Below are 22,338 nucleotides of genomic sequence, written 5' to 3' on the forward strand. Positions count from 1 at the left end.
CCCAGAAAGGCAGAAATGCTGTATTAAACAAACTGACTCTTTGCCATGAGAGCAAAATGCTGTTCTTTACTCAAAGGCAGTGAAAACTTAACATTTGTCCTGAGGAGGTGTGAGTTACCTTTGGTAGTTATTCCCATGCATCCAAGACTAAGGCAGGCTTCCTGCTGTACTCGTCTCTGTGCAGAATTTAAAGACAAATGGAAGGGGGTATTTTTAGGGAAGTGGAATCCAACTGTTAGTGGGAAACAAGGTACAAATCAATTTTGATCTAAGCAGATGAAGTTTAAATAGCTTGCAGCTTTCTCTTTGCCCCTACAATATGTTTGAAGATTGTCACAAACTGTAAAATGGCTCATTCCTTTGTGATCTTCCCTTCGCTGTGATAGATTTTGACCTTTTATGTTGCTTTCCCATGGATTTTGGTTGTCTTCTAGTGCCTTGCCCAAGTAACTTCATTTCACTTTCTCATTCTGCTTTTCTGCTTGGAATTACTCAATTGGAGAGTAGTTATTTAATCGGGGAAAAATCTGTTCCATTATAAATTCATTGTAGTTTACAATAAAATCAGAGTAAATTAGTTTGACAGATGTATTTCTCCACTCTCATTTTAAATGCGTGTCCTCCACTGACCCGAGGAAAAGATTCTGATTATCCATCTTATCTATGCCCTGCATAATTTTCTTGATAAGATCACCCTTCAGCCTCATAAATTCCACTGAGAATAAATCTGGCCTATCTCATCACTCCTTATAACTACAGCCCTCCATTCCAGGCAACATATTGGCAGATCTCTTCAGGTCTCTACATTGATACTGTATCTTTCCTGTAGTGTGGTTACCAGAATATGTACAATTCTCTAAAAGTCAAAATAAAAATGAAGCACTTGTAAGGAATATAAAGCTGATATTGGACAGACCATTTGAGGAATATAAAGGAAGCAGGAGAGAATTTAGTTTGGAAATAAGAGGCCATAAAATGAACCTTGGTGAGTAGGATTACAGAGAATCCTAAGGCATTGTGTACATACATTTAAAAAAAAAACGAGGGTTAATGAGGGAAAGGATAGGATCATTCAAGGAGAAAAGAGGAAATTTATGCTTGGAGCGAGGTATTAAATGAGTACTTTGCATTGGTATTCTCCAAAGAAAAAGAGTATGGTGAGATTAGGGAGGGATATACTAATCATTTTGGAATCAAAAAGGAGGATCCATTGAGCAATTTAAGGATGGATAACTCCCCAGGGCCTGATGGGATCTATCTGAGATAATTGAGACCGGTAAGGATTGCAATGGCCTTGACAGAGGACTAGAAAATAGCCAATACTGTTCCTTTATTTAAGAAGGTTGTGAGACAAACCAGGACATTTTAGGCCAATGAGCCTTCCATCAGTGACAGGGAGATGATTGAAGAGGGTTCTTCAGGGTTCATTCACATCTGAAAAAACATAAACATTAAGAATAGTCAGCTTGGTTTTATGTGGGGAAGGTCATGTGTTACAAGGAAGTGAGGGTAGGGCAGTTGATACACAGATTTTTAGCAGCTTTCAACAAGGTTCCTCATGGTAAACTGATCAGGAAGGTTAAGGCACATAGGTTTCATGAAGATGACAAAAAAATTAATTGGAATTGAAAATTGGAATTGGGGACAGCTGTCAAAAGAATTCTACAGGATGTAAAGCAGTTGGAAATATGGACAGAGAAAAACAGATTGATTTTCATCTGGACAAGTGTGAAGCATTTTACTCTGGGAGGTCAATTGTTAGAGATATGAATAGGCAGGGAACTAAGGAATATAGACCCTATGTAGGTAGATGTGCAATTTAAATTGGCATAATGTTCAGCACTGACATTGTGGGCTAAAGGGCCTGTTTCTCTGCTGTAATTTATGTTCTAAGTATAGTCTAACCAATGTTTTGTGTGGGGAATGACAAATGCCGACAGGTGCCTAACCTTTTATCCGGAATTCTGAAAAACAGCAGCCTCCAAAAACTGGCACTTTTCTCGTTAGATGATATCTGCTCATCAAAGATGGAGTTTGGCACCAAATATGACCCTAGCTCAACTCCCATGTATCCTGTTGTGTTCCACTAATTTATAGGCACCTCCGAATTGCCTATACTGACGCCTGTCCAGCATTGTAGCACTTTCAGTCAGCCCGGCATTGGCTCAATGGCTGTCGTCACTATGCATAATCCCCCAGCAGATGAAACTGCTTTACCAGTGCAGGGGAACTGAGAAGGGGGCTGTTCTCCTGATATGGGGTGGGGGGGGGGGGTGGAAGAGAGAGCAAGAAGCCAGCGCGACTTGTTCAGGCGAGGGATAGAGACGGAAGCATGACGCAGGCGAGGGGGAGAGAGACGGCAGCATGGCTCAGGCGGGTGAGGGGGAGAGAGAAAGAGACGGCAGCGCGACTAGGAAGTGGAGATGCATTGTACATTTTTGAGTTTAACTACATTTTGGTACAGTTTATTATACCATTCTCTTCTGGTGTAAACATAACACAACAACTTTAGTTAGTTAGGAATATGTTAGCTATCTTTAAAAGTTCTTGCTTCCCAAAGTTCAGATTTATTTATTGTCAGAGTACATACAACCCTGAGATTCTTTTTCCTGTGGCTGAGGCAGAATTATCACTTGTTGGTAGTGCAAAAGAAACTGTACTCAAGAGGGATGGCACAGTTAGCGTAGGGGCAGCGTGGCTAACATGATACATCTGTTAATGCAACGCAGTTACAGCACCTGTGATTGGGACCAGGGTTTGAATCCCGCACTTTCTGAAAGGTGTTGGTATGTTCTCCGTGCCTGTGTGGGTTTTTCCTTGTGTTTCCTCCCACTGTTCGAAACATTCTGGGGGTTGTAGGTTAATTGGCTGTAATTGGCCTGTTACTGTTCTGTGTGCCTTAAAAAAAAGGCATATGCATGTAAACAAACTGAGCAATACAAAGAGAAGAATAATCAATAAAAGTGCAAAAGTAAAGAGTCATTAAATGAGTCTCTGTGTGTTGTCGTTGAGGCAGATGTTGGAGGGGTAGCAGCTGTTCCTGGACCTGATGGTTCAAGTCATCTGGCACCTACCCTTTCCTGATGGTAGCAGTGAGAACAGAGCATGCGCTGGGTGGTGTGGGTCTTTGATGATCGCTGCTGCTCTCCAACGGCAGCGTTCACTGTCGATGTCCTCGATGGTGGGGAGGATTTTTCCTGTGATGTCCTGTGCTTTGTCCACTACCCTTTGGAGGACTTTACACTTGGGGGTATTGTTCAATAAAATGCAGCCTTCTCTATATTCCCTCCAATGACTTTACAATTAATTCAGAAATGTGAGATAGCTGAGTATGCCAGAAAATTTTGTCATTTCATAACAAGCTTCACTTCTGTAAGCAAATGTAACATATCATAACTTATTAATAAACTTATCAGCATATAACAATAGTTAGTTGCATAGTTTTAGATAAACATGCTTCATTATTGCTGTACTTTGAAGGGAAATGATTTATCACACATCTACTCCAACACTTAGCACGCACTGAATTCAATTGAGCAGTGTTCCTGTTTATTGCACTGTTACAAAATAGGATTATATACAGTACCACTAGTCACTATGTATATCATGCTCCTATTTTAACTCGCTCTCAGAAGAACTGCTTGTTGATTTCTGATTCCAACACCAGATGTTATAGATACATAATTAAAAGCAATAGTTTTCTCTGGAACTAGAGTAAAACTGGACATATCTATAAAATTGTGAATCGTAATGATAGCATTCTATCACTAATTAGATGCAAATTAATAATGCATCTTTGCATGGCATCAATTACTCTTATTGCATTTAGCTGTTCAGGACAGCAAAGATGCATACATCAGGATGCTGTTTATTGACTACAGTTTGACATTCAACACTATCATTCCCTTAAGACCTGGGCTTCAATACTCCACTGTGTAATTGCATTTCTTCACCTCCAGATCATCAATGTAAGTTGGAAAGAACATCCATTAGCACTGGAGCACTACAGGGCTGTGTACTTAACCCCTGCTCTATTTGCCTTACACCTATGACTGTGTGGCTTGGTACAAGGATATTTCCCATGGTAGGTGATTCTAGGACATGATTCTAAGATGGCATAATTTCAGGATAAAAGGGGACAATTTAAACAGAAATGCAGAAAATGTTATTTAGTCAGAGGGTTGTGAGTCTGTGGAACTTGTGGTTATGGAAGCATGGCCGTTGGGTGTATTTAAGGCAGGGATTGACAGGTATTTGATTAGTCAAGGCATCAGGGGTTACGGGGAAAATGCTGGGGAATGGGGCAGAGTGAACAGACGGATCAGCTCATGATTAGAATGGCAGAGCAGACAATGGGCCAATGGACCGACTCAGTTTCTATATCTTGTGATCTTATGAACAATAACGTACAAATTTGCTGACAATACCCCACTAGTGGACTGTATAAAAAGGGGCAATGAGTCAGCATACAGGAGGGAGATTGAAAACTTGGCTGAATGGTGCACCAACAACAATCTCTCACTCAATGTCACCAAAACTGAGGGGCTGATTGTTGACTTCAGGAAGGGAGAACTATTTGGGGATCAGAGGTGGAGAGGGTAAGGTAATTTGAATTCCTGAGAGTCAGTATGTCTGAGGACCTTTCCTTGAATGTCGTCATGAATGCTAGTGCCTCTAATTCCTCAGGAGTTTACTGAGGTTTAGTATGACATTGGGAATCTTGCCAAAACTCCACAGATATGTGGTGAAAAGTCGATTGATATGTGGCTGACTGGCTGCATCACGGCCTTCCGGCACCAATACCTCTTAGCGGAAAGCCCTGCTAAAGGTAGTGGACACAACCCAGTACATCACAAGCAAAAGCACCCCCATCATCAAGAAAATCTACGTGGAATGCTGGCGTCAGAGAGCAGCAGCAAATCATCAAGGATCCATACCACCCAGGACATGGTTCTCACTGTTGCTATAGGGAAAGAGGTATAGTTGCCAAGAGGTATAGGAACGGATACTACCTCTCCGTCACCAGACTCCTAAACAACAGACTCAATAAGAGACTTATTACTGAATATTTATTTTTATATATTGCAGTTTGTTTACATTTTATTTTAAAAATATACGTCTTTTTTCTTGAGTATAGTTCACAGTTACCTATAAGGAGAAATTCTGCCTGTCCCTCAGGCAAAAGAATCTCAGGATTGTATGTAATGTCGTGTCTGTACTCTGACAATAAATTTGAACTTTGACTCATGGTACATTACAACCAAATTGTTCACCATAAAGTGTGGTAAATGTCAAATAATATTCATCTTGCTTGTAAATGAGTAACCCCATTGCTCAGTTATAGAAATGTGTTAAAGTGCAACATATTAGACTTGATTTTAATTATATTGTGAATCAATATTGTAATGCATCAGTTTCGTAAGACGTTTGAAATCTTTGATTATTTTCTACATGGAATTACAGGTAGTTGCATTTTCATAAACATTTTTTTGCTTCAAGTATCAAATACATATCTTGTGATATTAACTTATTAATAAACTTATCAGCATATAACAATAGTTAGTTGCATAGTTTTAGATAAACATGCTTCATTATTGCTGTACTTTGAAGGGAAATGCTTTATCACACATCTACTCCAACACTTAGCACGCACTGAATTCAATGGCTCCTTTGTAATGGGGTGGAATACATAGCAGTGGAACAGTGTCAAAGATTAGGGCAATTCTAAGGTCTTTTACCTGTTTGATGTGGCTAAAACTGCAGGGTATATACTTCACTAAAGAGCACATTTAGTTGGCTAAGATGTGAGCTACAATATAATCCCTTGTCGGTAGTTACAGACTAATTATGGGAGATTAGAAGTAAGCACCTGTCAAATTTAAAAGCTATGGTTTTCCCAAAAATGGGGGTAATTGTGAATCGCATTTAAATAGTTGATTTTCAGAAGTTGCTTTAGATGATCACCTGTTGCAGCTACTGAAGAAATTGAGGCCTGCAGGGGTACATCAAAAACATAACATCATGTAATTTAGCTGCTCTGAATGTTTGCCCCTTGAATAAATTACCACATCTGTTGGACAAAAGTAAAGCCTGCAGGAATTCGAAGTTTAAAAGAAAACATTTCTGCAGAAAAACTCGCGTGGCTGCAAGTTAAATCTTATTGCTTCTATTTGAAGCATTTGAGCTTGAAGTACTTGTTTGTATTTTTTTTTTTTGCAGAATGATTTTGTGTAAGGTATCATCAAGATAATGCATTTCATTTATGAATACCGATAACAATAATAAAAATGCTAAAACAAGTGTCCAGATAATTGTCCATGGATCACTTAGCAACACTTTTGCAGCTGAATAAGAATATCCTGGGTTCATGTCCCAATCTGAAAACCTGAGTATAAAATCCTGAGCTGAGTCCCAAAAGAATGAAACCCAAAAGTCTGCTGACACTGTGATCGTAGTAAAAACACAGAAATGCTGGATGAGCTCAGCAGGTCTCACACCTTCCATGGGAGGTAAAGATGCATAACCGACATTTCTGGCCTGAGCCCTCTTTCAAGGTGTGAGTAAAAAGCAGGCAGTCGCTATATTAAAAGGCTGGGTAGAAGGAAAGAGAGCAAGAGGAGGAACAGGTACCAATAGACAAAAGGTCTTGGATAAGAGAGCAGGAGAGGAAAGGTAAGGATTGATTGGGGAGGGGTTGGCTCATGAATGCAGAGTTTCTCAGCCTTGTGGTACTGGCTCTGATACCCCTGTATCTCTTTCCTGATGGGAGCACTTGAAAGATGCTTTGTGCGGGATGGAAGGGATCCTCAACGATTTTACATGACCTCTTCAGACAACGAACCTGGTAGATCACATCAATAGGGAGACTCCAATGATCCTCTCTGACGTTCTTATGGTCCTCTGGATTGACCATTTCTCTCTGGCAACCGTGCCACACTAGCTAGGACACTCTCAATAGAGCTACTATAGATATGATGGTGGCCAGTAGCCTTGCCTGCTTTATTCTTCTGAGGAAGTGCAGTCACTGTTGTACCTTCCTGACAAGTCAGGAGATGTTATGTGCCCTCAAGAGGTTACTACTTAAGTGGACTCCAAGGAACTTGGTGCTCTCTACTCTCTCCACTTCACAATAATTGATGTATGCTGGAGGGTGGTTGCTCTTGGTTGATCATCTTCGACTTGTCCACATTGAGATTCAGGTTGTTATTCTTGCATCATATCACGAGATTTTCCACCATTTTTCTGCAATGCGGCTCATCGTTGTTGCGTCATCTGCAAACTTGATGACTTGGTTGATGCTGGATCTGGTGTTGCACTTGTGCATTAGTAGTGTGAACAGGAGCAGGCTGAGCACACAGCCCTGCGGTTTGCCAGTGCTCAGCGTGACCGTACTCAACATTCTGCTATCGAACCAGACAGACTGGTCTTTCATTAGGAAGTCCAGAATCCAGTTATAGAGAGGGGTTTCAGTTCCAGCAAGGACCATTTCTGCATCAACCTCTGGGGGATGATCATATGTACCATTGGGATGGTAGGCACACTCCATGACTCAAACAGTCATTCCATTGGTGTCTGTGGCTCTGTGATGAGATCGTTAGCCATGTCAGGCACTCAGCTGATCAAAAATAAAAGATGAGAGGTGTAGTGCATTTACTATCCAGACCAAAGTTAGAATTATGAAAGAGCAGTGAAGCATTATTGTTCAAAATCAGAAAGGTTGCTTTCAAATTATATAATGGTGTAGTGAGATCATTTACATTACAGGACTTGTTAAGAAAATGTCAAACCACATTGGATTTAAATTAATTTCACGACTTTGCATGTTCAAAATTTGCTTACCCTGAATTTATCTATTTGATGAATACTTTCTGATTCATTCATGCTTACTGGATGCATTGTTTGTGATCTTCTAAAATTCCATTAACTAAAATAGTTCCAATGGATTGGAAAGGTTGCAAATATATCATAATTTTTGAAGAAAGAAGAGTGAGCAAACAAAAGAAAACTGGAAACAAGCTAACTTGAAATCAGTCAGAAAAAAAGCTGCTTTTAAATATTAAATAAGAAACCACAATATGACTAAGTCAGGTGGATTTTTTATGTAAGGAAAGTAATGCTTGCAAAATTTATTAGTGTTTCTTTAAGGAAGTAACTAGCAGGGTGGACAAAGACCAATCAGTAATGTGACTGGGTTTTAAAAAGATGTGATACAGTGCCATATTAACTTATTACATAAGGCAGGGCTCATCTGCTATTTGTGGATGATCGATTACAAGTCAGTTTAAAAAAAGAAGAACAAAATAATCAATGACAAATAAATTTGTCATTAGTGCCTTTGGAATTGGGGCATCATTTATTTATGGATCATTTTAACACATTCAGGCTTGGTGTCAATACAAGTTGGGTGGAAATACTAAACCAGAAAATCTGCAGACACTGATTGCATTGCAATGCACAAAAGTGCTGGAGAAACTTAGCAGGTAACATAGGGGACACAACTTTTTGGGCATGATTCCCCCCTCAAGTTATGAATGAAAAACAGGCAGGTGCACTTAATTAAAAATTGGAGATAGGAGAGGAGCAAAGAAGGGGCAGGGGGGAGGAGCACAGGCCAACAGGCAAGAGGTTATGGATGGACATGAATGGGAGAAGTGATAGAAAGAGATGGTGGGAATGTGATATGTGAAAAGGATGTAATATATCTAAAAATATAGACATTGCATGATTTCAGTAGAATTTAGTTGATACAGTAAAAAATGGGGTTAAGTGATGAAAGAAGATGAAAGCTATTTTTAAGTGACAGGAAATTATTAAATGTTGATTAAAAGAAAGTTTGGTTATTCATGTGCACGAGTACAGCAAGTTAACAAATAGAGCAAGTAAAGGGTAGGTTGACCTTCATTGCAAGACTATCAGAAAGCAAAGAGGCCATGTTGCAGTACAAGAACACTTCTGAGCACTTTATGACTCCATATCAAAGAAGGAATAAACTTGTTTTTCAAAGTGTTGGAACTGAAGTTCACCAGCTTGATTCCTGGAATTATGAAGAGAAATAAGTCGCATTGTCTGTAATTTTTGGATTTTAGAAGAGTTATGAGGAATTAATACATTTGACAATGAGGCTGCAGAGCATAGAATTCATGGGATAAGGATCAGAGGTTTCTCATTTAGGACTGAGATAGGGATAAATGTCTTCACGTGTTTCTTCAAAGTCCTCCACTTCAAAGGTCAAAAGGTATTCAGTTGTTGAATATATGCAAATTCTCGGCGACACTAGGTATTATTCTCCCAGAATCACAGTGCGGCTTTTGCGCAAACAGAGGAACTACTGACATGGTATTTGCCCTCAGACAGCTCCAAGAAAAGTGCAGAGAACAAAACAAAGGACTCTACATCACCTTTGTTGACCTCACCAAAGCCTTCGACACCGTGAGCAGGAAAGGGCTTTGGCAAATACTAGAGCGCATCGGATGCCCCCCAAAGTTCCTCAACATGGTTATCCAACTGCACGAAAACCAACAAGGTCGGGTCAGATACAGCAATGAGCTCTCTGAACCCTTCTCCATTAACAATGGCGTGAAGCAAGGCTGTGTTCTCGCACCAACCCTCTTTTCAATCTTCTTCAGCATGATGCTGAACAAAGCCATGAAAGACCTCAACAATGAAGACGCTGTTTACATCCGGTACCGCACGAATGGCAGACTCTTCAATCTGAGGCGCCTGCAAGCTCACACCAAGACACAAGAGAAACTTGTCCGTGAACTACTCTTTGCAGACGATGCCGCTTTAGTTGCCCATTCAGAGCCAGCTCTTCAGCGCTTGACGTCCTGTTTTGAGGAAACTGCCAAAATGTTTGGCCTGGAAGTCAGCCTGAAGAAAACGGAGGTCCTCCATCAGCCAGCTCCCCACCATGACTACCAGCCCCCCCACAATTCCATCGGGCACACAAAACTCAAAACGGTCAACCAGTTTACCTATCTCGGCTGCACCATTTCATTAGATGCAAGGATCGACAACGAGATAGACAACAGACTCGCCAAGGCAAATAGCGCTTTTGGAAGACTACACAAAAGAGTCTGGAAAAACAACCAACTGAAAATCCTCACAAAGATAAGCGTATACAGAGCCGTTGTCATACCCACACTCCTGTTCAGCTCCGAATCATGGGTCCTCTACCGGCATCACCTACGGCTCCTAGAACGCTTCCACCAGCGTTGTCTCCGCTCTATCCTCAACATTCATTGGAGTGCCTTCATCCCTAACATCGAAGTACTCGAGATGGCAGAGGCCGACAGCTTCGAGTCCACGCTGCTGAAGATCCAGCTGCGTTGGGTGGGTCACGTCTCCAGAATGGAGGACCATCGCCTTCCCAAGATCGTGTTATATTGCGAGCTCTCCACTGGCCACCGTGACAGAGGTGCACCAAAGAAGAGGTACAAGGACTGCCTAAAGAAATCTCTTGGTGCCTGCCACATTGACCTCCGCCAGTGGGCTGATATCGCCTCAAACCGTGCATCTTGGCGCCTCACAGTTCGGCGGGCAGCAACCTCCTTTGAAGAAGACCGCAGAGCCCACCTCACTGACAAAAGGCAAAGGAGGAAAAACCCAACACCCAACCCCAACCAACCAATTTTCCCCTGCAGCCGCTGCAACCGTGTCTGCCTGTCTGTCCCGCATCGGACTTGTCAGCCACAAACGAGCCTGCAGCTGACGTGGACATTTACCCCATCTATAAATCTTCGTCCGCGAAGCCAAACCAAAGAAGAAGATATGCAAATTAGAGCTTGATCAATGTATGTGCTCTGTCGGATGCAAAAAAAACCTGTCACCTGTCAAAAATGCAGTGCTAGAGGTAATTTTGCGACCTTGCCAGTAGACATCTCATTCTTGGTATAAGACACAGTACAAAAGTGCAGAGGTACATCGTGTACAGTAATCACTTAGTGCACAGACAACATAGATTTATTATTTTGGGATTTGTTCATGAGTCTAATGATCGTGGGAAAGAAACTCCCCTTAAAATAGGAGGTACATGATCTCATACTTGTGAATTTTCTTTCTCATGGGGAAGGGTTATAGAGAGCTTGGCCAGGGTGGGATGAGTCTTCTTATATACATAGGCTGCTTTTCCAAGGGAACGGGAGTCATAAATGGAGTTGATGGAGGGAGGGGACATGTGTGATAGCCTGAGCCATGTTCACAATGCTATGCAATTTATTGGGGTCTTGGGAAGAGCAGGTTCCGTACTGCACAGTGAAGCACCCTGAAAGGATCCCTTCAGTGGGGTTCCTAAAGAAGTTGTTGAGAGATGCTGCTGACTTGCCAGATTTTTTCTCAGGCTTCTGAGGAAGTAGATGCGCTGGTGTGCATCCTTGGCTATTCAATTGCATTGATGTCAGGTGACCAGGACAAGTCACTGGAGATGTTTACCTCCAGCTGTCTACCATCTCCATCTGAGAACCATTGATGTGTTGAGGATCGCCTCGGTGTAATTGAATTACAGAGCTATTGGAAGGTTCTTTTGAGCTTCTGCACTTAGTCTTGTGTTCATTTATTTTTAAACATTCTTATCATTAGTGCAAGTGAATAAAGCTTCAGTATTACAGGTATCACCTGTTATTGTTGGATAACTGATGTTACTGTAGCTTAATTCATGCCAGTATTTCTGTTGATCTGGTTATAATGATTCCTGCATCTCTGAAAGAGGCCATGTAGCCCATCATACTGATGATGCTGGGATTTTGAAAGAGCTGTTCAGTTCAACCCACTTTCCACTTCATCTCCTTGCCCTGCAAAGTTCATTTTTCCACTGTGTGTTCCAAATCGTAAAAACTGCACAAATAATTCACTTCATCTCTCTTCAACAGTGTTTTAATAGCTGGGGTTTATGGGATCCTTTAATATATGTAGAACCAAGAACGACAAAGTTCTGCCAAACTTAATGAATTGTGTAATGCTTGGTACAAAAGCTGCAATAAATGTTTAAACTCTGCAGTTGACCACTTCCATTTCCGATAACTGTTTCTACAAAATGCAACATTGTTGATGTGATCTATTTTGCTCCCTATTATCTGTGTGTAAAGCTGAGACACTAGGCCTTTTCACATCGCCAAGTACATGTGAGTTAACCCTCCAAATTAGAAGGTCAGTTCACAGGAATCATGTGGTATGAAAAGAAATATCCGGGCAGGAAGAGTCAATTTCAACCAGGCTCTCAATTCTGCTTGGAGCAGAGTTGAGAGCCTGACAGAGTTAACTCACAAATCGTCTTCTGGTGGTGTGAAATGACAACAGTCCTATGTAGTACGATTATTGATGTTAGTGCCTGCATGCTTGCATCAGTCTTGAAGGTAAATTTCACAGCTCTGGCAGCCCCCCTCCGCCACCCACTGCCTGAGCTTCGATCCACCCCCCCTGCCCTGCTGGCAGGTGCCCCCCCAGCCTCGCTCTGGCAGGCCCCCCGCCCCGCTGCCTGAGCAGGGCAGGTGGAATGGGCAGCATGAGAGGTAGCAGACCCAGTGTGAGGAGCTACTTGGCCGAGGCATTGCAGTTCTCCTGGCCACCAGCGGCAGTGGCGTCCTGCTTGGAGGAAGTGGGGGCTGGTCTGCCTTGATCAACCCAGAGTGCCACCAGGAAGGAGTGGCCACCCTGACCGGAGCCATGGCTTCTCACGCCGGAGCCTGCTTGACCCTGATGTCCAGTCTTCTGCCCCACTTGGTTCTAGCTCCGAGCAGTCGACACTGGCTTCTCACTCACTCACTGGCCGCTCTGAGTGAGGCAGCCCAGGGAGAACTATTGATCAGTATTTAGAAAACCTCCCATTGATAACAAAAAATACTTGTGTAGTTTGTCTACAGATGTGTTAACATTTCAACAATAAATATTTGACAAATTAATGTGATGGTGTTATGAAGATCACAATATCGAAAGTTCTGACAAATGAAATGTCACTATGCAGTCAGCTGGGCTGTCAGAGCACTGTACGTAATACATCACTCGTGACATCAGCAGTGGAGCCGGGGACCCTCCCCACTCCCCTTAATATCCCAAGTAGCAGAAATACCCTCAAATAACGCTGCTGAGTACAGCTTGCCTTGCAATTATTCTCATTCTCTAGGTGGGCCGGCAGTGAGAAAAGGGCTAATTGACTGTTCTGAATTTCAAGGAAAAATTTAGCAGAGCTAATTTGAACTGTTCAACCATTTTAGTCCCATATATTTCTTCCTGAAGCTTCTTCCAGTGAGAGATTTACAGAAGTGTCCTCAACACTAGGTTCTCCAATAAATGTTGATTACGATTAATCATAACGTCGACATCTCTCTGACTTCTGTCAGACAATGAAACCTGGTTTGATGACAGAGGCTTTTTTTACTGCGAGTAGTGGGTGCCTAGAATGTATTTCCTGGGGTAGTGATGGAGGCTGGTGCAATAAAGACATTCAAAAGGCTCTTAGATAGGCACATGGAAAGAAAATGGAAGTGCTGCTGTAATAGCAATGCTGGTGTGTACCCGGGAACACGGGGAGCCGAAAAACAGTGCTGCTTGGGAGCATCCAGTCACCCGGTCCTAATGTTGACGGGTCCATACAGGCTTTAAACAGTCTGTTAAAGTTGCTAATGGTGTTTTTAATTAAAATCCTGCAACTGTGGGATCTGCGCCCAAGATGGCAGCACCTGTACTCGGCAGTAGATGATGCCAGAGGAGCAGCAGTCTGGAAAAACCCTCCCATGGAGAAGGAGAAGCAGTGGAAACGACCCTAAAGGACAGTGACCTCGGCAGTGGACCAGAAGGGGGCTCAGTGGATGAAGGATTCTACAGGACGGTGACCACGGCAGCAGACCAGCGAAGGGCTCGGATGCTGAAGGACTCACACAAGCAGTCAGTGACTTGCGGTCGAGGGGCTAACAGAACCAGGAGAACAAGAGGGCTCTTGAAGGGCCTTGGGTGCTGAAGACTTTCTGATCCTGTCAGAGCTTTGAAATCGAGCTCAGGATGCTGATAGATCAAACGGGTCTGTGCAGTTAGAGAGTCTGTGGGAGTGCTGGAGGGGAATCCACTGACACTCAGTGACTCCGAAGAGATTCTCCTTTTGCTACCCTTTGTTACTGTAAGGGATGCCAGTCAATACTAATGTCGACTCCTTGCCTTAGGCAGGCAGAAGGAAATTTCGTGTAATATTACATTTTCGGTATTATTACATGACAATAAAGGAACCTTGAATCTTGGATGTAAGAAAATAGAGGGTCATGGATGTGAGGTAGGGAAAAATTAGTTTGTTGTGAAGTAGGTTTACATAGGATTGCACAACATTGTGGGCTGAAGGGCCTATTTGGTTCTATATTCTATGAATCAACCTCTGCCTTGTAGAGGCCAGACAGCAGCTCCCAGACACTTACTCATAATGACCCCTGGAGCATGAATACACCAATGACCACTCTCTCACAAACCATCTCATCACTTCAGGAGATCTCCCCTCCATTCGCCACAGCCTCCAACCGATGGTGCCCCAACTCCACACTGTCCGTTTTATCTCATACCCAAGATGCACAAACTGGATTGCCCCAGTAGGCCAATTGTTTCTGCCTGCGCTTGTCATACTGAACTTATCTCCTCATACCTCGATTCTGTCTTATCCCACCTTGTGTAGTCCGTTCCCCACCTGCTCTCCTTATTTTAACAACTTTCAATTCCTTGGCTGCCACTGCCTCATCTTTACCATAGATGTTCAGCCTCTCTACACCTCCATTCCCCATCAGGAAGACCTTTGGTTTTTATTTTCCCCAAACACAGGGCCAATTGTTTCCCCTCCATGAGCACTCCTGGTAGACTGTGTCCTTACCCTGAACAACAACTTTCTTGATTCCTCCCATTTTCTGCACATGACAGGTGGAGCCATGGGCAATTGCATTGTCCCTCGCTATGCCTGCCTTTTCATTGGCCCTGTGGAACAGATTTTGTTCAAATTGTACTCTTGAGCCTCCTCCTACCCTTGAAATCCTCAAAAAGCACAAAAAACAGGGGTCATCTTAGATACAAAATTGAATCTTTAAATTCAACTAAAAATAAAACCCTCAACGTAGATTCAATGTGTAAGACGACCCTGAAGCACCTTCTCACCGCTGCCATAACCCACGCAAACATTTTACAATTATAGAGCCAGAGGTCCCTTCTCCTGCCTGGTAGGCGGAGGTCCCTGCTCCTGCCTGGGAGCCGACAAGTCTGCACCAAGCAGACTTGGGTAGTGAGGAGACTTTGATGTGGACGGCACCACACTCAATGTTGAGAATAGAGTCACTGGCTGCAGCAAACGCTGAAGACTTGGACCCAGCACTTTTTTTTTAACTTGCTTAATTTACAGCTTTGTTACTTGGCGATTGCGGGAGTGGTAACAAAGTTTGGATTGTTGCTGGTAGGCCTGGACACCAGTCTCCAGCATGTTCCTTGCAGAAAATTGGTGGGTCATCTTATATGCTCAATATATGATAAAATCATGAATCTCAGGCTGAATATAGGGACCTGTCTTGAGTGAAGGTCATCTTGAATGCTAAAATATATGGTAATTCTTTCTCCACTGATGATGACTTAACTGGTTCTGCCTCTTGCACTGATCAACTTTTCCGCCAACTCCCAACCTGCCCTTAAATTTACTTGGACCATTTCTGGCACCTTCTTCCCCTTTCTGAAGGATCTGTTTCCCCATGTCAGGAGACAAACTATCCACAAATATTTTGTACAAGCCTATTGACACCCAGAGCTTCTTGAACTGCTTTTCTTCCTACCCCATCTCTCAGCTTCCCTGTATCTGCCACATCTATTCTCAAGAAAAGGCATTCTACTCCAGAACATCTTAAATGCTCTCCATCTTCAGGTCTTTATCAACTACAGTGTGTGTGTTTCCTCCCCCCCCCCACTCAATGTAGAAGGTTTTACCCTGATTGCTTCCATTTCCTGTACCTGCTCTCACCCTACCTGCCCTTCTTTTTTCACCCCCCCCCCCCCCCCGCTACAATAGAACAGAAATAATGCTACCTTGGTCTTCACCTTTCATCCCACCAGCTTTCACATCCAGTATGTCATTCTTCGATTACTTGATTCATCCATAAACAGCATAATCCCCTTCCCTTTCAGCTGTTTACAGGGATTGCTGTCTCTATGACTCCCTTGTTCGCTTTTTCCTTTTGACTGACATCTCCACTGCCCTCAGACTTTTCCCACTGCAACAATAGGTACATACACCTTCTCCCTCACCTCCATCCAGGGAAATAAACAACACTTCAAGATGAGACAGAGTTTCAAATTCACTTCTTCCAATTTTGTGTGATACATCTGATACTCTTGATGTTGCCTCCTCTACATCACTGAGACCAAATGCAGATGAAGCAGCTGCTTTGCTAGGTACCTACACGCTTTCCTTGGGGCATCTGGAACTCTGGTTTACCAGCGATTTCAATTCCTCTCCCCATTCCCAGACCAACCTTTCTGTCCTCAGCCGCCTCCATTGTCAAAGTGCGGTCAAACACAAATTTGAAGATCAACACCACATGGGTAGTATACAACCAAACAGCATTAACACGAATTCTCCAGTTTCAGGTTTCCTTTTCCTCCTCTATCCTTTTCTTGTTCCTTCTCATGCATCTGGGTTCTCTCACCCAACCTCCTACTTTTCCCCACCCTGTTACCCAGTTCCTATCCTTTTACTTGCACACCCACACACCCACACCCACACACACACACACACACACACACACACACACACACACACACACACACACCCCCACCCTCTGTATCCCCTTCCCCATTGTTCAATCGCACCACCATCCCTGCCTCCCTCGGTTGCACCAATCTCCTTCCTTCAGCAGCCATTTCCAACATCAGTCTCCTCTCCACTTTGCCCCTCCTTGATACTGCCTATCTCCCTTCCTGAAGGAGGTTATTGACTTGAAATGATTGCTGCCTGATCTGTTGATTCTCCCAGCCATTTGTTTTTCTGCTCTGGATTACAGAAATTGCAATTTATTGTGTCCCCAGATGGTAAAACATCTCCATTTTAGAGTTCTAGATTCATACAGCACAGAACCAGGCCATTCAACCTACAATATCCATGCCAACCATTAATTACCCATCTACACTAATCCTATTCACCAGCACTTGGTCCAATGCTTTCTCTCCCTTGACAACTCAAGTGCTCATCTTGATATTTCTTAAAACCTTAGAATACCCATTTCCTATGGCTACTGAATCAATCTGTTCCAGATTCTAACCACCCTTTGAGTGGGGAAAAAAAATCCTCTCTAACTTTCTTCCTCATTATCCTAAGGCAGGACCTAAGCTAATGTGCTCAAGCTTTTGATACCTGCTGTTTTGGGGAAAAGTGTGTGACTACCATTCCTCTATGTCCCTCATAATTTGCACACCTCTATCAGGTCCGTCCCCTCTCAACTTTCTCTGCTCCAAGGAAATTAAATTCAACTTATCCAGTCTCACCTAATAACTGAAATGCTACACCTAGACAACATTCTGGCGAGGTTCCTCAGCACTTCTCCAGTGAAAACACATTCTCCCAATAAAGTGAAGACATTCTTTACCACCTTGTTGTTGCAATCTTCAGGGATCCTTGGACTTGAACAGCAAAGACCCAATGTTCTTCGAAAAGCTGGGGTGGAGTTTCTATGTCACATTTGTATCAAGGGCTATCAAGTTAAAGCAGTTAATGTACGGCAAGAATTGCTGCCTGGAGGATCATTAACATTTATTGATTGACTATAAGGAACTTGGATTGAAAGTGCATCATATAACAACGACCAAATGAATAGAAGTTATTGCAATCCGATGAGGGTCACATTTAAAATCTTTTAAAATTCTAAACAACCTGTTTTTGACAGTTAAATTTGACTCCATTATATGAATTTGAGTGGAAATCCTATCATTTAATAGCATCTTCTTATAACTACCAACTGTTATTCTAATCCTATTAGGGGCATGTTTAAAATCTATTAAAATTCTACCATCCTGTTTTTGAGGGTTAAATTTGACCTCATTCTGTCAAATCTTTGACATAAGGAGATGAGCCTAGTCAATTAAATGCTTTGTGTGTGTCTGTTGCGAGGCAGTTGGATAGTGTTGGAGTGATGCACCTGTAATTGCCTTAATTGTTGCTGAAGTGGCTTTCAAAGTGGAGGTCTGACTTGTACCTAGTGCATGAACAATATGGTTAATCCTTTGCAAAAAGAGTAATGTTCATTTAAGGCCTTGCCTAAATCTCCCCTTACCTCCGGGAATTACACAGTATTGCATTGCACTGCATTGGAGTGATTGATTCATGCTAACACCAATAATTGCCTCAATCTGCTGCAAATGTTTTTCAGCAAAGACATTGATTTTAATTAGATGTTAGGAATCTAAAATAGCTTTTACTGGCAGTTTAATTGAAGTTGGCTAAAATAAATGATTCTTCTGTTCTGATAACCAAGTGAAACATTGTACCTGGAAGTGGTAGAGGCACAGGACATATATGATTAATCTATGGGGTCAGTTAACTGCTTTCAAGTTTAGAGCCTTATTTTTTTTACAGCAAGTTATGCACATCAAACAGGTGTTCTGCTGCAGCTTATGGATCAGTGAATATGGAAAATTGTGGACCTTGGGAGGGAATGAAGCAACAAAAATCATCTGGCAGCAGACATCCTGAGACAAACATCCCTTTTTTTAAATGGTTTCCATTGCTCCTTAATGGAGCACTGGTTATTGCAATCAAATAATGAGGGTGGCATTTACATGATCCATGAAAATACTGAATAGGATTGGCATGGAGCCTATGTTCACTGCTCTCCATCTCTGTGTGTATGTTATGCATGTGTCCCAGTTCAACATGTAGGGTAGATTGAATGTAATGCTCACTGAGTGTGGATTATGGTGAGTAAGGGATTTGGTGAGGTGTTCTGGTAAACTTGTACCTCTCGTTTTAGATTGGTCACAGTGTTTAAGCTACCGAAAGAAAACCGAGCACTTCTGTTTATTCAAATCTTTATTACTAAATCTAAAGCTGATTTCAAACTACAATATGCAAGCCTTTCCCAATTATACTTACCAACGCCTGGACTGGTCCCAACTGCCGAAGCGAGGCATCGACCACACTCTTGTCGGGGTGCCGGTAGCAGCTTCTCCACCTCCCCTGACCGGGACGTTGGTTGGACTCTAGAAGTTCTTCTTGCTGAGAGAAGCGGGACCATGGCTTATATTACCCAAAATTTTTTTACTCATAGCTTATCACTTTGAATAAATGGTTTACTTATCTTCAAGGTCTCCTGACAGTCTGCGACCAACAAAAGACAACTGCTTCTCTGGGCCCCATGGTGGAATTTAGCTTATGTCTGCTGATTCTTAGATTATTCTCAAAGTAGGTTACTGATATTCAGCCTTGCATAAGCAAAAGCATGGTTTAAATCCTCCATTACATGAGGCTAGCCCAATAACGTGGCACTATGTTTAAAACAAATTTTATATTATTCCAACTTGATATGCTAGTTTGGAAACAAAAATGGCATGATGGCCACTTTTGGCATACACCCTGTCCCATATCCAGGTCAACCACAGGTACAGAATATGTTCACTGGAGGAGCTGGTGACATCACTACAGCTGATCTACGAAGTTGAACATTAACTGTGGAACTTGCAAGAGTGCAATTAGAGAGGGGTGACCAGACACACAGCAAAATGAACAGGCAGGATATCTTCTTTCTTCAATGTTAGGTTCTGAGTAATGATGGGGGAGAGGGTTTCCCTGGAAAATGAAGCCAAGACTGAGATATTTTGAGTGTCTCAGCTGCAGAGGAAAGGAAGGGAAGAGATAGCATACCAATAAATATCAGTGATACTGTAATTAGGTGACCAGACAGGAATTTCTTTGGTCAACAAATATGATTCTAGGATATAAGTTGCCTGAGAAACTTGACAGGTCCTGCTGTCAAGTTAGATTTTAAACATGCCCCTAATATGAGGCAAAGATATAGAACCAACATTTTGAGCTTCAGCCCTTTATCAAGGTATGAGCAAAAAGCAGAAATGTGCCTGAATAAAATGGTGGGGGGGAGGAGGGAAGAAGGGAAAGGGAAAGGGGAGGACCACAGGCCATAGGTGAACATGGATAGAAGGGCAGGAGAGCAAAGCTGAGAATTGATCAGGAGAGGGAGGTGGTAGCCCTGTGAATGCAGCGCTGGAGGAAAGGAGACAGATGGAAAGGGAAAGAGAGAGATGAGGGGTAGGGAGCTGGAGGAAAGGAAACATGGGATAGGAAGTGAGAGATATGGGAATGGGAGGGTCCAAACAGAAGCCAAAGTCATCAATGTTAATGCCATCTGGATGGAGAGTGACCAGATGGAATAGAAGATTTGTTCCTTCAACTTGTGGGTTGCCTCAGATGGTTGGGCAGTACATGAGACCATGGACAAACATGTTGGCATGGGAATGGGGCAGGGAATTGAAATAGACTGCCACAAGGAGATCCCCTAGTCTGCATCAAGTCTCTCTGATGTATATGAGACCACACAACATCAAGCCTCTGTCTCACACACTATCTCTGAACTCATCACTTCTAGTCATCTCCTTTCCATGGCCTCAAACCTCATTGTTTCCCAACTCTGCACCACCTGGTTCTACCACTTAACCAAGATCAGCAAACCCATTTGTCCTAGAGGCACATGTTTTCTACATCTTCTGCCTACCTCATTTCTGTTTTCTTCCTCAGTGGTCTAGTCATTCTGTATTTATATCTGCAATACTTCATATGCTCTCCATCATGTTAACAATTTGCAGTTCCCTAAACACGACTGCCTCATCTTCACCATGGACATTGCATCTCTATACACCTCCATCCCCTGTCTAAAGGCTTTAAAACCTTTTGTTTTTACCTCAACAACTAGTTACTCTCCACCACCACCCTCCACGTATTGAAGTTATTGTTTTCACCCTCAATAACTTTTTCTTTGTCTCCTCCCACTTTCTCAAGTCAAAGGAGTGGCCATGGATACCCGACTGGGCCCTGGCTATGCCTGCCATTTTGTTGGCTATGTGGAGCAATCCACACTGCAAGCCTATACAGGTAAGGCTTCCTTGACTCTTCTTCCGCTACATGATGACTACATTGATGCTGCCTCATGCATCAATTACATTGATGCTGCCTCATGCATCAATAAGAGCTCGTCAACTTTGTAGTCTTTGCAGCCATCTTCCACACCGACCTCAAATCACTTGGTCCATCTCCAGCAACACACTCCCCTTGGTCGATCTTTCTGTCTCCATCTTGGGAGACAAATTCTCGACAGACATTTTGTACAAACTGACCAAATCCCAGAGTTACCTCGACTACATCTCTCCATACCTTGTCCCCTGTAGGGATTCTGTTCCTTTCTATCAATTTTTTCTTCTCCATTGTATCTGCTCCCAGGATAAGTTGTTCCATATGATAAATTACATTTTTAAATTTAAATTTAATTTAAATAAAATAGAATAGAACACAGTGCTGCCCAATTTACATCTAATTAACCTACACCCCCATTATGTTTTGAATGGTGGGAGGAAACTGGAGTCCCTGTGGAAAACCCACAAAGACACGAGGACAATGTACAAACTCCTTGCAGATAGCATAGGATTTGAACCTTGGTTCCGTGCACTAAAGGCCTGCACTAACTGCTATGCCAATCGTGCTGCCCCACCACCCTCTGCATCCAAAATATCCTTTACAATGTCCACCACGTACAGTGTGGTTCCACTACAAAACGCATCTTTCCATCTCTGCCTTCTGTAGGGACTGCTCCCTCTGTGAGTACCTCGTCCACTCATTCCTTCCCATCAATTGCTCCTTGGTACTTATCCCTGTGACCACAGGAAAGGCTACATGTGCCCAAACCTACTCCCTTGCCACCTTTCGGGGACCCAGACACCCTTCTAAGTGAAGCAGCATGTGGTGATCTCATTGAGGCCTCCTCTACATAGGAGAAACTGGATACAGACTGGAAGATGACTTTGTTGAGCGCATTTGGTTTTTCCTCTGTGGCGACAGGGATCTCCCAGTGCCAACCCACTTCAATTCCCTGGCCCATTCCTACACCGACATGTCTGCCCACTGATGCCACCTGCAAACTGCAGGAACAATGCTTAGTATTCCATCAATGCGACCTCTAGCCAGATGGCATTAACATTGACCACAGGTTTCCTTTGGGCCCTCTCACCTGTCTCTCTTCTTCTCTATCCCTGTCTCTTTTCCTCCAGAAACTGCTTCTCTTTGTCTCCCTCTTTCCTGATCCCTGTCTCCTTCCTGCAGTTCTGCATTCACAGAGCTAC

The 22,338-nt window shown here is 42.8% G+C and overlaps 1 protein-coding gene and 1 long non-coding RNA gene across 2 annotated transcripts in view; one reads left to right on the forward strand and one right to left on the reverse strand.

Annotated features, from left to right (window-relative positions):
- The window catches only part of coa1 (cytochrome C oxidase assembly factor 1), a 66,171-nt gene that overhangs the window by 27,500 nt on the left and 16,333 nt on the right, over positions 1-22,338 (forward strand). The gene's annotated exons all lie outside the window — the stretch shown is intronic.
- Positions 1,333-17,784, reverse strand: LOC138752703 (uncharacterized). The gene is made up of 3 exons (XR_011350858.1): positions 17,589-17,784; positions 2,739-2,898; positions 1,333-1,434 (listed from the first exon to the last, which is right to left on the reverse strand). It is a non-coding gene; the product is annotated as an uncharacterized lncRNA (long non-coding RNA).

The sequence above is a fragment of the Narcine bancroftii genome, chromosome 1, assembly GCF_036971445.1.
Source record: "Narcine bancroftii isolate sNarBan1 chromosome 1, sNarBan1.hap1, whole genome shotgun sequence".
Taxonomy (NCBI): Eukaryota; Metazoa; Chordata; class Chondrichthyes; order Torpediniformes; family Narcinidae; genus Narcine; species Narcine bancroftii.